This window comes from Mus musculus, chromosome 10 (genome assembly GCF_000001635.26).
Source record: "Mus musculus strain C57BL/6J chromosome 10, GRCm38.p6 C57BL/6J".
Lineage (NCBI taxonomy): Eukaryota > Metazoa > Chordata > Mammalia > Rodentia > Muridae > Mus > Mus musculus.
The window spans coordinates 86,676,322-86,690,761 of record NC_000076.6 but is presented as its reverse complement, the minus strand read 5'-3'; the positions used below and the strand labels follow the sequence as shown (position 1 = coordinate 86,690,761).

Below are 14,440 nucleotides of genomic sequence, written 5' to 3'. Positions count from 1 at the left end.
TAAACGTTTAAAAAAAAAAAATCCAAGTAGCTTGTTTGTGGTTTGGTGTGTTTCAGATCTCTTGGTTTTGACTAAACAAATCCCAAATACATGTAAATATTCCTCTTCTAGAGATCAGAACATAATCTGAGTGGCTGTGGCCCCTAGACTTGGTGATGTATGTACAGGAAGGGGAAACTGAATATTTAATATCTTCAAAGATTATAAAAGAACTTAAGACTGAGAAGTCCTCACAGTAAAGTCTACACTATAATAAAAAGTAACCAGCCAGTGTTTTGCAACATGCTCTCATATGCTATGTAACTCCAGCTGGCCTAAAACTCGAAAGATCTGCCTGCCTCCTGAGTGCAAGGATTAAAGGCATTCATACAAGGGTAATTTTATTTTAAATTTACTTTAGGTGAGCATGATGGTGCACTTGGGAAACAGGCCTCTGGGTTAAAGATCTGTATGTCACAGCCAGTTCAACGACTAGAGAGACTGTCAAATGATGTGTTTTTATTTGCCTGCCTGCCTGCATGTACACATCTGTCTGTCTACATGTATGTATATGTGTGTGTGTGCCTAGTGCCCATGACAGCAAGGCAAGCAGATCTCAAGTTGAAGGCCAGTCTGATCTACCTGGCAAGTTCAGGCCAGATAAGGTTACATAGTGAGACCCTCTCAAAACAAACTCCGCTTCAGAGTCCTAGCCTGCTCATTACAGTGGGCACACAAAAACATCTTTACAGTGTAGATGCAGTTCTGTGACTTACAGAACCTAGGTTTATGAATAGGAAGGCAATACACTCATACACATAAGTCTTTAAAAATCTGTTTACTTTTGTATATTTATAGGTTGGACACAATCTTGAAACAAGTTCATTTCCTACAGCTTATTTATGTTGAAAACTAGGCCTGACAAGCTGTGCCATTAGTTCTGAAGACCTTGTGTGTAGTATTCTTCCTTCCTTCCTTTTTCAGGCTTTGGGTGGAGGCCTTCAGTGCTTTCAGTTCCAATAGCCCAGCCCCTGCCTCTTCAGTGTCTTTCCTTCATTTCTCTCATGGCATTAATGCTCACAGTGCATTAGGCCCCCCTCATGGCCTCATTCTACAGTCACATGCACTGAGGGTTAAGTAATTATATTTTTAGGGACATACTTAAACTCAGCTTCTATGTACAAAGAAAATGTCAATTTTAACTTTCTCAAATTTGGGGGTTTAATTATCTTGACAAGCTAAATCACCAATGTTGTATTTCCATTAGGTACACAATCCCAAATAACTTGAACTTTAAATATTTTTATACAGTTTAGTACAGACAGTATTTAGTTATATCTTAGACCCTATAAGTATTATCACTGATTTTTAAAAAAATATTTATTTATATATAAGTACAGCATAGCTGCCTTCAGACACACCAGAAGAGGGCATCAGATCTCATTAGAGATGGTTGTGAGCCTCCATGTGGTTGCTGAGCAGTCAGTGTTCCTAACTGCTGAGCAATCTCTCCAGGCCCCTACCCCCAATGATTTTATTTTATTTTATGTAATTTACAACTTGCCATTATAATCAAGTTCAGAGAAGAATCATAATTGAGGGAGCCACTGCAAATGGTCTCCTGTGATATTGAAAGTCACCTACCTAGTCAAACGCTAGAGATGCTCTTAGGCGGTTCTTAAGAGACACTGGACCAGGCATGGTCCTTTACACCTGTAATCTCACTGTTTGGGAAGTGGAAGCAGAAGGACTCTTAGTTTGATGTCAGCATGGGCTACACACACAGCAAGACCTTTTTGTAGAGACCTATAGATCCTGTGAACTAGAGGCCAGCCTGATCTACATAGCAAGTTCTAGGTGAGCCTAGAATGTATAGTAAGACTATCTTTAAAAAAATATTAAGATTTGTTATGTATACAGCATTCTGCTTGCAGGCCAGAACAGGGTACAACTCATAGATGGTTATGAACCACCAAGTGGTTGCTGGGAATTGAACTCAGAACCTCTGTAAGAGCAGACAGTGCTCTTAACCTCTGAGCCATTGAGCCCCCTAAATTAAGTGTTTTAAGAAGTAGTTTTACTTAATAAAGTTTAAAATACATATTTAAGACATTATTCACAGAATTCTTGGCACAGCTGTTATTTTTAAGTTTCTACTGCTGTGAAACATGAGGTTCGTGGCGTCTCTCTTTCAGTCCCAAAAGCTCCATTTAGAGTTCTCCAGGCTTTGGTGGGATTTCAGGTATTGTCTACAAAAAAAAAACAAACAAAAACAAAACAAAAAAACAAAATAAAACAACAAACAACAAAAACAACACACCAAAAAACAAACAAAAAAGCCCCCCCCCCAAAAAAAAAACATACCACCACATTCTGAGACAACAGTTCAATGTGATCTAAAAAGCTTTAAAAAGAACAAAAGCCTCGTGCATGCTACTCAGTACCAGGCCATTTTTATGAGGACTCCTGGTTGAACTGAATTTCTTGCTGTCTGAATAGATCGTCCTGGCAAATCTCAAGTCCTACAGGATGCACAGGGATAAATCCAACTGACTCACAACTATAATTTCAAATGAGAATTCAACATTTGAAAATCCATTCCCACAATATTTGCTCACTCTCTGCCATGCACCAGGCATAGGAAATAACTATTGGTAGTTAATGTACCCAAAAGACAAAGTGGCCATCATGTGACGTGCAAAAAGTCATACATGAGCAACACACAATTCTACCTTTCAGAAAGGCAGAGGGAAATGGGTGCAGAATGTATATGACTGAGTTTGATTCCCAGCACCACAAAGGTACAAAAACAATGGTTTTCAGTACAGTAGAATTGGAACTGTGAGTCTATCACAATAAAATTGTAGAATCTTTTTACTGCTTCAAAAGAAACTCCTATTCCATTCCCAAGTGGTCCCCACAAGCCAACTCTGTCCATATATATTTGCCCATCATATATCATATGTTCTTTTGTTGGTCAATACTTTCATGTAGTGTTTGCAAAGTTCATTCATGTAGGATCACTGAATGCTATTCCCTTATAAAGATGTACCATGTTTTCCATAGGTATTTAGGTATCTGGATTGTTCCCACCTATAAACATGTACAGAATCAAACAAGTAAGTATGACAGATGTCTTAGTGTTTGTTGGGGAGAAAACTAAACTGGGAATTGCTGGAACATATATGCTGTTTGAGGAACTAGCAGACTAGTTACATATCAAAGCAGCTGCGTGACATTCTATTCCCAAGGGTAGTGTATGAAGTTTCCAATTTCTCCCTGTCCTTGACAACTGCTGTTTTATTATGGCCAGCAGAGTAGTGGTTCTGACTGCAGATTGCATTTCTCTGGTTGTTAGAAAATGAGCACCTCTACACAGGCTTTTGGCTCAGAGGGTCACTTCAGAACATGGAGGAGGAAGGGGAGGAAGAGGGGGAGAGGGAGGGGGAGGAGGGAAGGAGGGGAGGAGGGAGGAGGATGTGGAAACAGTCTTGTTTCAGGCTAATAGGATCACAAGGGCAGAGGACCAAACCAAAGACTATGTCTTCAGTTCAAGGAAGTCATCGGTACAGCTGACACAGTGTTCAGCAGGTTAGAAAGCTTAGTTGGTGGACAATGGGAGGGACATAAAGAGTCCGTGGCTTTTGCTTTGGAAGCAGGAAGATACTGGTGAGTTTTGAGGAGAACGACATGGCCTGACTCCAGGATAAAAAAGAGCGATGGAAGCTCTGTTGAGACGTTTCAGGGAAAGCAGGAGTGGAGGGCAGAAGATGGGCAGGAAGCTACTGTCTTAACTGAAGAGAGAAACTGACGGTGGCTTGGCTAGGGTAGGCACAGTGTGGTGATCGAAGTGGACGGATGTGAGTGTATTGTCCATATCTACCCAGTGGCATTTGCTGAGGCACACAATAAGAGATGAATTAGGATGAGACCTGGGGTTCAGCCTAAAGAACTATGAGAATACAGTTGTCTCTTTTGCTGTCCTAATGAGTGAGTTATGCTGGACACCTAAAACAAAGCATCTTAGCTGTTCTCCCTAAGGCAGCACTGAGTGCCAACTTTGGGCAGCCACCACGGTCTCCTCTCTTCTGCTCTCTCCCCAAACCTTTCAGTCATAACAGTGGTGGCTGGAATAATTGCAAAAGACAAGGTAGATAATGGACATAAATCCCTTAAATAATAGGAAAGCATTCAGCATCCTATAGCAGCCAGCCATTTTGGCCTCTACGTCTATCAGTAAAGATTCCCTACTAGCCAAACAGAGGTGGCCTAGGACCCTTAGTACCACTTATTTTAGAGACAGTGGTTTTGTGTTGCTTTCTCCCCACTTACAGGTAGCTGCTGCTAACAACGCTTGCACATCTTCAATAGTAATGAGATGAATCAAGTCAACCTCACAGGATCAAATTCTAGGCATTATTTCCTCGATAAAGTGCAGCTGGCAACTACTCTTGCAGAAACGAGACACAAAACTGCATTTCCATGGAAAGTTCGTGACACTTTCTGTTCCACTGAGTTTCTTGACGCTGTGTGTGTGTGTGTGTGTGTGTGTGTGTGTGTGTGTTTCCCCCTCACTCCCGTGACATGGTTTCTCTGTGTATCCCTGGAACTTGCTCTGTAGACCAGGCTGACTCACAACTATTAGACACAGTCTTGAGTGTTAAGAGCGAGAGAGCACAAGTTATCCAAACACTGGGGACAATCTAAAAGTCAAGAGGGACTGAGCAAAGTGGACTGAACGCGAGGGTCTCACCCCGAGGATGGGCACGCGCCCTACAGCACTCACCAGGTCAGGCCGATAGTACCAATGCACCACCTGGGCCCCGGCTCACATGGCCAGGAGGCTGGAGGAAAGCATTTTCAAGTAGGCGGACCAGGGTACGCCCCCGGGCATGGTGGAGAGCTGGCAGGGACGGAAAGGGCACAGTGTTAGAGGGCTGGGTAGCCTTTAGATGGCCTGACCGCTGACCCTGGGTGGCTGAGTCGCGACACCGCCTCGGGTGCCCCCCGCAACTTCCTCCCCCCGCGACCAGCGAGCGGGGCACCTGCTAGCTGCAGCCAGGGCCCGCCGAGCAGGGGAAGGAGGGCTCGGCGGTTCCTCGCTCCCTCAGCCTCTCAGGGAGACGCTGGAGCCCCTCTTTCCTTCCCACGACTATACGCAGACGAGACTGTACCGCGGAGTGCACGCGCACAGGGAGACAGGTCACAGGGTCGCTTTAGAACCAGGACCGACCTCCAGCGGGCAGGAACCAAAGTACACGGTCCGACGCAGCGACGGAGCGGAAAGCGGGGGGCAACGCGCGCGCTTTGTTTCTGACGGAAGTGGGGCTGGAATTTTGGGGGGCTGGGGACCGATGTTTTGTTTGATTGTTTCCACCCCTTAGCCGGCCTGGGATCCTAGCTCCTAGTTGGTCACTGTCCCAATTCTGCTTTTGCCATTCCTGGCCACTGTGGTGTTTACAGCATCCTTTGATCTTTCGCCCAAAGGAAATGGCACGTGCCCCACGTGGGTAGGAAGAGGCGGGGTTTCGCAGCTCAGAACTTGCAAGGGCAAAGGGAAGATCACACTACAGCACCCCTTCTTAACTGCTTCCTGGGGGTCATCTACTAGATTTCCTGTCTAGCCGATATTTACAAGTCACAGCAAAAGGAAAAATCACAGTTATAAAATAGCAACAAAATTGTATTTTTGAGGCTCACCACAGCCTGAGGGTATTAAATAAAAAATACTGAGGGTGTTGCAGGGTGGAAGCATTAGGAAGGTTGAGAACCAGTGCTCTAGAGAGAGCAGCTCAAAGCTTTATTCTCCTGGTTCCTGCGGTTCTTTGAAACTTTACACAGAGCCACACCCAGGCACAGTACCTTTGGGTCATGGTTTTACTGGAAAAGAGACCTCCAATCACCTTACTTAATGTGAGAGTGTTTTTAAAGATCATGCTTTGATTATGGGTTCAAACTGCAAGTACTTCTCATGCATTAAACCCTTACATGAGGATAGAACAAATATCTTTCTATGCAGGTGCATTGTATAAGTAAATATTTCCATTGTATGTATGTGATAACCAGTAAACAGTAAACCCATGTGACTCCATGATATGCAGGACTGCTCCCACGTGGTAACATCAAAATCAGGATACTGCCCTGTGAAGGTGCAGGTAACTTATATGCCAGAAGTCTTCCCATGCTGGTACATGATGAAAGAACTCAGTGGGGAAACCCCCACTCAGCTCCCGATTCGGCGTGCACCCAAGAATCACGAATAGAACACAACACCTTGATGTAACAACAAGAGGTTTTTTTAATGGCGGAGCTCTGGGTCGAAACGTATCTCACATAACAGGAGACAGTGGATTCGACCACGAGGCTTGGAAGCTAGGGGTTTTTATAGAAAAGGAGTGGGGCTGGGGGAGGAATTGGCGCGGTTTCACATGATTGGTCCATTTAAACATCAGCAGCCTGTAACATTTAACTTAGGTCAGAGGGGTGGGAGCTAGGGAGGCGATGGGCTTGCCCGGGCATGTCCTGGTCTGTTCTGCTATGTTCTCAGCCCCAGGTTTCAAAGCTCAGAAACAACTCTTTGGGCTATTTAACATACATTACATGAATTACAGTTTTATTTCCTTTCATTCCCCTCTTCTTCTGTTTAGACTAATTCTAATCATAGAATTTTAGAGATTGGTGTCCCCTAACTCTTCATCTACCTGAACTATAGGTTGATATTGCCTTTGAAGAACCATGAGTTTTACTGTATCAATTTTACTCTGGATGAAAGCCATTCCTCTATTTATTATACAAGGGCCGAAAACTAAAGCTATGCATATCATAAGGATTGGTCCGGCTACAGCGGAAATTAAAGAAGTTATCCAAGATGGTCGTGATTCAAACCACGACTCAAACCACCCCCGTTGAGCATCCCGTTCCCGTTTCCTTCGCTCTAATCTTTCTCTCAGTTTCTGCATAGAGTCTCTAACTATTCCTGTATGATCTGCATAGAAGCAGCACTCTTCTTTAAGGGCAGCACACAGTCCTCCTTCCTTTAGGAACAACAAATCAAGACCTCTCCTGTTCTGTAAAACTACCTCAGACAGGGAGGTCAAAGATTTTTCTAAAGCGTCAATGGACTTCTCTATTGCCGCTAGGTCTTCATTGACAGCATCCCTCAAAGACTGAATTCCCTGTCTTCCTTCTATCAAAGCTGACACTCCCGTCCCCACTCCTACTGCCATACCTATTCCCATGAATGCAGCCAGGGTTAAAGTAATTGGTTCTCTTTTTGACCGCCGGCCAGCATAGCTCTCTTCTAAACTGGATGCAGGGTGATAATATACGCGGGGTAACAGCTGGATCATGACACAAAAATCATGAGATGAATTAAAAACCTTAGTTGATACACAGGGAGTAAGTCCTGTATTGCAAGCCCACCATCCAACCGGGGAAGGTACAAGATAGTAATTAGCTTCCGTTCTGGACACGGACTGAATTTGTCCGCATAGGTGTTTGTGAGTGGAAGGTGGGGTACCTATACAGAGACCTGGATTCCTCGCGGATACTTCAGTCAGGGTCAGTTTTTGTCCTGTACCCCAAGAGCAGGAAGTATGGCTGCTGGTTCTGTTGAAATCTCCATTGAAGGCGATTCCTTCATAATAAGGCGGACCCAAGGACAGGCATAGCCAGCAGTCCTCAGTAGCGCTTGGATCAGTTCTGTTAAGGGCATAAAAGGCTCCTCTCACTAGGTTAAACATCCTCTGTCTTGAAGGAATCGCGGGGGTAATAGTTAGAGGTACCTGAGGAGTGGGAGGTTGGGTGATAGCGGCCATATTAAGGGGGTCCACAATCACTGGAGTAGGCTGAGTAATTGTATGGGTGAGGGGTGTAAACTTGGTTGGGGGGCCTAAAGGATTGTAGGGGGTCTCTATTTTTAATCTGATAGTGAACAATAATCCCTCATCATATCTTTCCTTGTAAATCCTAAGACCCCAGGTATACCCTTTTGTCCATCCCAGAGCTCTCTTCCCTGGTTCAGTGAAGGTGACACGGAGCGGATGGCACCAGTCAGTACACTCGTCTAGGTCAAATCCTCCAGGTACATAAGACGCTAGGGAATAGTTGGCTGTTACTCTAATATAGTCCCAGCTCGAGGAGGGCTTCCAGCGGGCTGTACCTGAAGTCTCGCAACCCCAGCTCTTACAAAAGAAGTCAGCCTTACCTCCACACGTTGGATTGAGGGACTGACTTCGGTGGGGCCCGGGGCAGACATAGAAGGGATGGGTTCGAAGCATACTTCTATCCCTTTGGTTAGAGCAACCACCCCATGGGTCTCTCGAATGTTTTTCTACGTACGGAGGGGGTGTTAAAGGTGCCCTCTGAATGTCAGAGTACCCCTCCAAGTCCCATCCAGGAGGGGCTCCTATAGCCAACTTACAGATGTCAGGGAAAAGATCAGGCCACCAAGTCCACAGAGGGTGTACCTCGGCGATTGTCCATACAGCCCTACCCCCCTCATTGAGTACCTCCCACGTTTGTTGAACAGGACTGTGGGGGTTGAAGTCTTTTGGGATCGCTCCTACGAAGCAGGCGCAACTTAAAAGGATTAGTAGTCTTCTCCAAAGTCCACTCATCATGGCTGACTCCAGGGGGTGTTCTCTTGACGTGGGATGCGTGGACCCAAGTGGGGATTCCTTCCACTTTGACCGCCGTGGGCGTTGTCAGTAGCACCAAGTAGGGTCCCTTCCACCTCGGTTCTAGGTTTCCCACTCGGTGTCTCCTCACCAGGACTGTGTCTCCTACTTCAAACTGATGCGGCACCTGTGTGTCACCAGCAACATAGGTTTCTTTTAGCTGTTCCCAGACCTCTTTTCTTACTATTTCGAGAGCTTTTAATCGAGCCAAAAGACTAGAAGAAGGAGAGAAAGACACATCCGGGTGATTCTTATCCCCTACGGTCATAAAAATGGGTGGGGGCGCCCCATACATTAATTCAAATGGAGTTAGGCCAAGGGGTCCAGGTGTATTCCGAACCCTGAACAAGGCATAAGGGAGAACGGCTGTCCAATCGCTTCCGCCGGATTCTAAGGCTATTTTAGTCAGAGTCTCCTTTAGCGTTCTGTTCATCCTTTCTACCTGTCCTGAACTCTGGGGTCTGTATGCACAATGTAATTTCCAATTTGTCCCCAGTTGTCTGGCCAATCCCTGACTTACCTGGGAGACGAAGGCAGGTCCGTTGTCTGACCCCATTACCTTAGGTATCCCAAAGCGGGGAAGGATTTCTTCAAGTATCTTCTTGACCACTACATTAGCCGTTTCTTTCTTGGTGGGGAATGCTTCGACCCATCCTGAAAAGGTGTCTATAAAAACTAGGAGATATTTATTTCCATACCTAGCCGGTTTCACCTCAGTGAAGTCAGTTTCCCACTAGGCTCCAGGTCTGTCTCCTCGCAGTCGTTTTCCTTCCTGGAGCCTGCTAGACCCAGCGTTGGTAAGTGCACAAGCACGGCAGTTTTTTACTATCTCTTCCACAATTCCTTTTAATCCAGGAATGTAATAGGGGGACTTACTAACCAATTTTAGTAATTTTTTAGTTCCTAAATGAGTCAGATGGTGTATGTTAGCTAAGTAATCTCGCCCCTCTTCTTCTGTGAGGGTTCTTTTATTTATTTCCTCAGCAGCGGGCTGTTGGGTTCTCACCACCAGAGTCATTGGCCCTTGGGCTGCTTTTTTAGCTTCTTGGTCTGCCATTTGATTTCCCTTTTCAACGGGCCCAGTTCCCTTCTGGTGTCCTGGGCAATGGATAATTGCCACCCTACGGGGCAAATGAACAGCTTCTAATAAGCTGAGAATTTCTTCTTTATTTTTGATATCTTTGCCGGCAGACGTCAGCAGTCCATGGTGTCGGTATATTGCTCCGTGAACATGAGCCGTGGCAAAAGCGTACCGGCTGTCGGTATAGACATTAAGAGCCCTTCCTTCTGCCAGCCTTAAGGCTTGAATTAATGCGATTAGTTCCGCTTTTTGAGCTGATGTACCCTCCGGCAGACTGCTGGCCCATATGACAGCCTTTCCATCCACTACTGCAGCCCCAGCCTTCCGCTTACCTTCTACCACAAAGCTGCTTCCGTCCGTGAACCAAGTCATCGCCCCTGGCCAAGGTTGGTCTGTGAGGTCTGGCCGGATTCCAGTCTCTTCTGCCAGTATTTCTTCACACTTATGTGCAGGGGCCTCGTCAGCCTCAGGTAGTAAGGAGGCGGGGTTGAGAATGGCTGGGGGTGCAAAACTTACTCGCTCTGTCAGCAATAGGCTCTGGTAGTGCGTCATTCGGGCGTTGGTCATCCAGCGGTCCGGTGGTTGCCTGATGATGCTCTCAAGAGAGTGTGGGGCCACTATAGTAACATTCTGGCCCATAGTCAGTTTGTCAGCATCTTTTACTAGCACAGCCGTGGCTGCTATCGCTCGCAGGCAGGAGGGCCATCCACTGGCCACAGCGTCCAGTTTCTTTGATAAGTAGGCTACCGGGCGCTTCCATGGTCCCAAAACCTGGGTAAGGACTCCCCTTGCCACTCCATTTCTTTCATCAATGTATAGGGTGAAAGGTTTGTTTAAATCTGGCAGGGCCAACGCCGGAGCCTGCAGCAGTGCCTTTTTGAGAGTTTCAAAGGCTAGCTGATGTTCTCTGGTCCAGGTGAATTCCCCTTTCTCTTTGGTTAGTGGATACAAGGGAGCTGCCAGTGTGGCAAATCCGGGAATCCAGAGTCTGCAAAACCCGGCGGTCCCCAGGAACTCTCTTACCTGGCGAGCAGTGGTTGGGGTCGGGATCTGCATAACAGCTTGTTTTCTGGCTTCTGTGAGCCACCGTTGTCCATCTCTCAAGACATATCCTAGGTAGGTCACGTCTATCTGGCATAACTGAGCCTTTTTAGCAGAGGCCCGATACCCCAGCTTACCTAACTCGCCCAGGAGGTTTTGGGTCCCAATTTCACAGTCCTCGCGTGTTTCTGCAGCTAGGAGCAGGTCATCTACATATTGCAGAAGAGTCACCTGTGGGTTATTGGCTCGGAAAAGAGCAAGATCTCGGTGTAGGGCTTCATTGAACAAAGTGGGCGAGTTCTTGAATCCCTGAGGCAGCCTCGTCCATGTGAGCTGTCCGGCTTGTCCACTCTCGGAGTCTCGCCATTCGAAAGCGAACAAGGGCTGGCTGTTGGGGTGTAACCTCAAACAGAAAAAAGCGTCTTTGAGATCCAGGACTGTGTACCATGTCCGACCAGGTGGCAAGGTGCTGAGGAGGTTATAAGGATTTGGCACCGTGGGGTGTATGTCCTGAACTCTCTTGTTGACTTCTCTAAGGTCCTGTACTGGACGGTAGTCCCTGGTCCCTGGTTTTTTTACTGGAAGTAGAGGAGTGTTCCAAGGGGATTTGCATGGGACCAAAATCCCTTGTTGGAGCAGTTTGTTGATTTGGGGGCGTATACCCTCTTGAGCTTCTCTGCTCATGGGATATTGTCGGACCCCTATAGGGGTGGCCCCGGACTTAAGTTCAATCACCACAGGGGGGACCAGTTTTGCCATCCCCACTCCTCCCGTCTCTGCCCACGCCTGAGGGTATCGATTCAACCAGTCCTGTAATCCCTCAGGGGGCTTTACTTTATTTTGGTAAAGTCGATATTCCTCCCCTAGTTGTAAAGACAGCTCTAGAGTCTGGGGCGCTTTTATTCCCCAGAAAACCTCCGGTCGATGAGAGGTGAAAGTTATTTGTGCTTTTAACTTGGTTAGTAAGTCTCTCCCCAATAAAGGCATAGGACACTCTGGAATGACTAGAAACGAATGAGTTACTCGATTTCGCCCTATGTCTACTACTCGGGATGTGGTCCATGGATACGATTTTTGTCCCGTGGCCCCGATCACCAAGGTTTTTTCATTTTTCTTTACTTTTCCTAGAGGTGTTTTGAGTACTGAAAATTCGGCTCCTGTGTCAACTAGAAAGTCCACAGGGGTCCCCTCCACTTCTAAAGTTACCCTAGGCTCGGGGAGGGGAGCCGAGCCCCGTTCCCCCTAGTCTTCATCTTCCCCAAGAGAAAGCACCTTTACCTCTTGTTTTTTTTTCGGACAGTCGCTCTTCCAGTGGCCCATTTCCTTGCAATACGCGCATGGTTCCTCTCCAGGCGCTGCCCGCCTTCTCTGGGTCTCCTTGGTCCCTGCTGCCTTTTGTCTCCCAGGTTCCCTGACTGTCTACCTCTTCTTCCATTATCTCTTTCTCCTACTGCGGCCAGGATCCTAGTCAAAACCTTTTCTTGCCTCCTGTCTCTCCTATCCTCCTCTTCTCTTTTCTCTCTTTTCTCTCTCTCTAACTTTTCATCTTCTGTTTCTCTCCTATGATACACTTTCTCTGCCTCTCTAACTACATCCCTTATGGTGTAATCCTGCAAGCCCTCAATTCGCTGTGACTTCTTCCTAATGTCAGGAGCTGACTGGCCAATGAAGGCCATAATTACTGAGGCCCTTTGACCCTCAGACGTGGGGTCGAATGGGGTATATCTCCTATAAGCCTCCATGAGCCTTTCAAGGAAGACTGAGGGGGGCTCAGTCGCTCCCTGCATAACCTCTCTTACCTTGGCCAGATTCGTGGGCTGCCGGGCAGCACCTCTGAGACCCGCCACTAGGACCCGGCGATAATTGGACAGTCGTTCCCTACCTGATGCCGTATTATAATCCCATCGGGGCCGGGTTAGCGGAAATCCTTCATCTATCTCAGCTGGAGTTTGGACAGGGCGCCCAGCCTCGTCTCGGACGTTTTTCCGAGCCTCGAGGAGAATCCTCTCTCTCTCCTCGGTTGTGAATAGAGTCTGCAGAAGCTGCTGGCAGTCATCCCAGGTCGGCTGGTATGAATACATTAATGATTCAACCAACCCAGTGAGTCCTGCAGGGTTTTCTGAAAAAGGGGGGTGATTAGCTTTCCAGTTATAAAGGTCAGAAGAGGAAAAAGGCCAATACTGTAGGGGCTGTAGACTATTTGGATAGGCAGGAGGAGCCCCAATAGCCCTGAGGGGGAGCGCCACGGTTGAATCCGCAGGCCCCTCAGGGGTGACTCCTCGCCGACTCCTTGTTCCTGTGGAGGGACCCCCTCCTCCTGCCGGGGCCTGAGGCAGGGGTCCCGAGGGAGCTAAAGGTTGGGGCTGGGGAGCATACGGTGGGGGTTGAGGGGTGTCGGGCCACTCAGGGGGTTCTTCAATCTCTGGATAGATCTTGGGGGGTTTCGTCACTGGTGTGCTGCGATCATCATCTCCCCCGAGCGGTGGTTTCGGTTTCTCTTTCTCACCATTTTCTCGGATGGCTAGAATCTTGGTGCCAGGGCGGAGAGGCGGGAGGAATGGGTGAACCCACGGGGGTGGGTAGCGTCCCATACCATGATGTACGGTTGTTGGTCTGGATGCGACCCTGGCCCTTCCTGAAAAAACAATGGCCTTCACAGCCCTTATGGTGGGTAAGTAAAAAGTTCCTTCTGCTGGCCAACCTACTCCAAAAACAGGCCATTCTGAGGAACAGAAAGTCATCCATGGCTTTTTCTTCACTTTTACTGACAAATTTTGTCCTCTAGCCCTAACGTCCGTCCAATGGTTCTTAGTCAAAGATAAAGGAGTAGACACGGTCTGTCCCATAGTGAAGAATAAGAGTAAACACAACACAATGACAGAGACGGAAAACACTAAGACATCCAAGCACACTCGTCTGCGTCTGGACTTACACAACCAGCCAAACGCTACCTCTGATGGAGTGGGATTCCGCTCCACTCCTCTGGCAGGAAGAGCACTCACTCTTCTTCACTCTGCCAGGCAACAGCCAGGTCCTCCTGACTGTTCCGTACCCCGGGCACTCCAGGGTCTCCCTCGGAATGTCTTCCAAGGGTGCAGCCTGTGGGGAAATAGACCGTCGTCTTCCCACAGCCACTAGGGTCCTTACGGTCCGCAGTGGCAGCTGCCAGAATACAGAATACCAGAACTGGTAACACAGGTGGGGCTCAAACCCACAATCTGAGAACTGAAAAACTAAGACACAAATTCAGCAGTGCCACACTTAGACAACAGACAACATAACAAGACTCACACAAACAAACGCACCTCCAAGGGGTCCTTCGGGGTTCCTGGGTGTCACGCAGATCTCGGTGGGACCTCCAAATGAAAGAACTCAGTGGGGAAACCCCCACTCAGCTCCCGATTCGGCGTGCACCCAAGAATCACGAATAGAACACAACACCTTGATGTAACAACAAGAGGTTTTTTTAATGGCGGAGCTCCGGGTCGAAACGTATCTCACATAACAGGAGACAGTGGATTCGACCACGAGGCTTGGAAGCTAGGGGTTTTTATAGAAAAGGAGTGGGGCTGGGGGAGGAATTGGCGCGGTTTCACATGATTGGTCCATTTAAACATCAGCAGCCTGTAACATTTAACTTAGGTCAGAGGGGTGGGAGCTA

The 14,440-nt window shown here is 47.5% G+C and overlaps 1 pseudogene across 1 annotated transcript; it reads right to left on the bottom strand.

Moving 5' to 3' along the window:
• Positions 1 to 807: 807 nt before the first annotated feature.
• On the bottom strand, positions 808 to 5,235 carry 1810014B01Rik (RIKEN cDNA 1810014B01 gene; annotated as a pseudogene). Its single transcript, NR_015572.2, has 3 exons — positions 5,154 to 5,235; positions 4,766 to 4,882; positions 808 to 2,228 (listed from the first exon to the last, which is right to left on the bottom strand). The product of NR_015572.2 is annotated as an RIKEN cDNA 1810014B01 gene (transcript).
• Between the last annotated feature and the right edge of the window lie 9,205 nt (positions 5,236 to 14,440).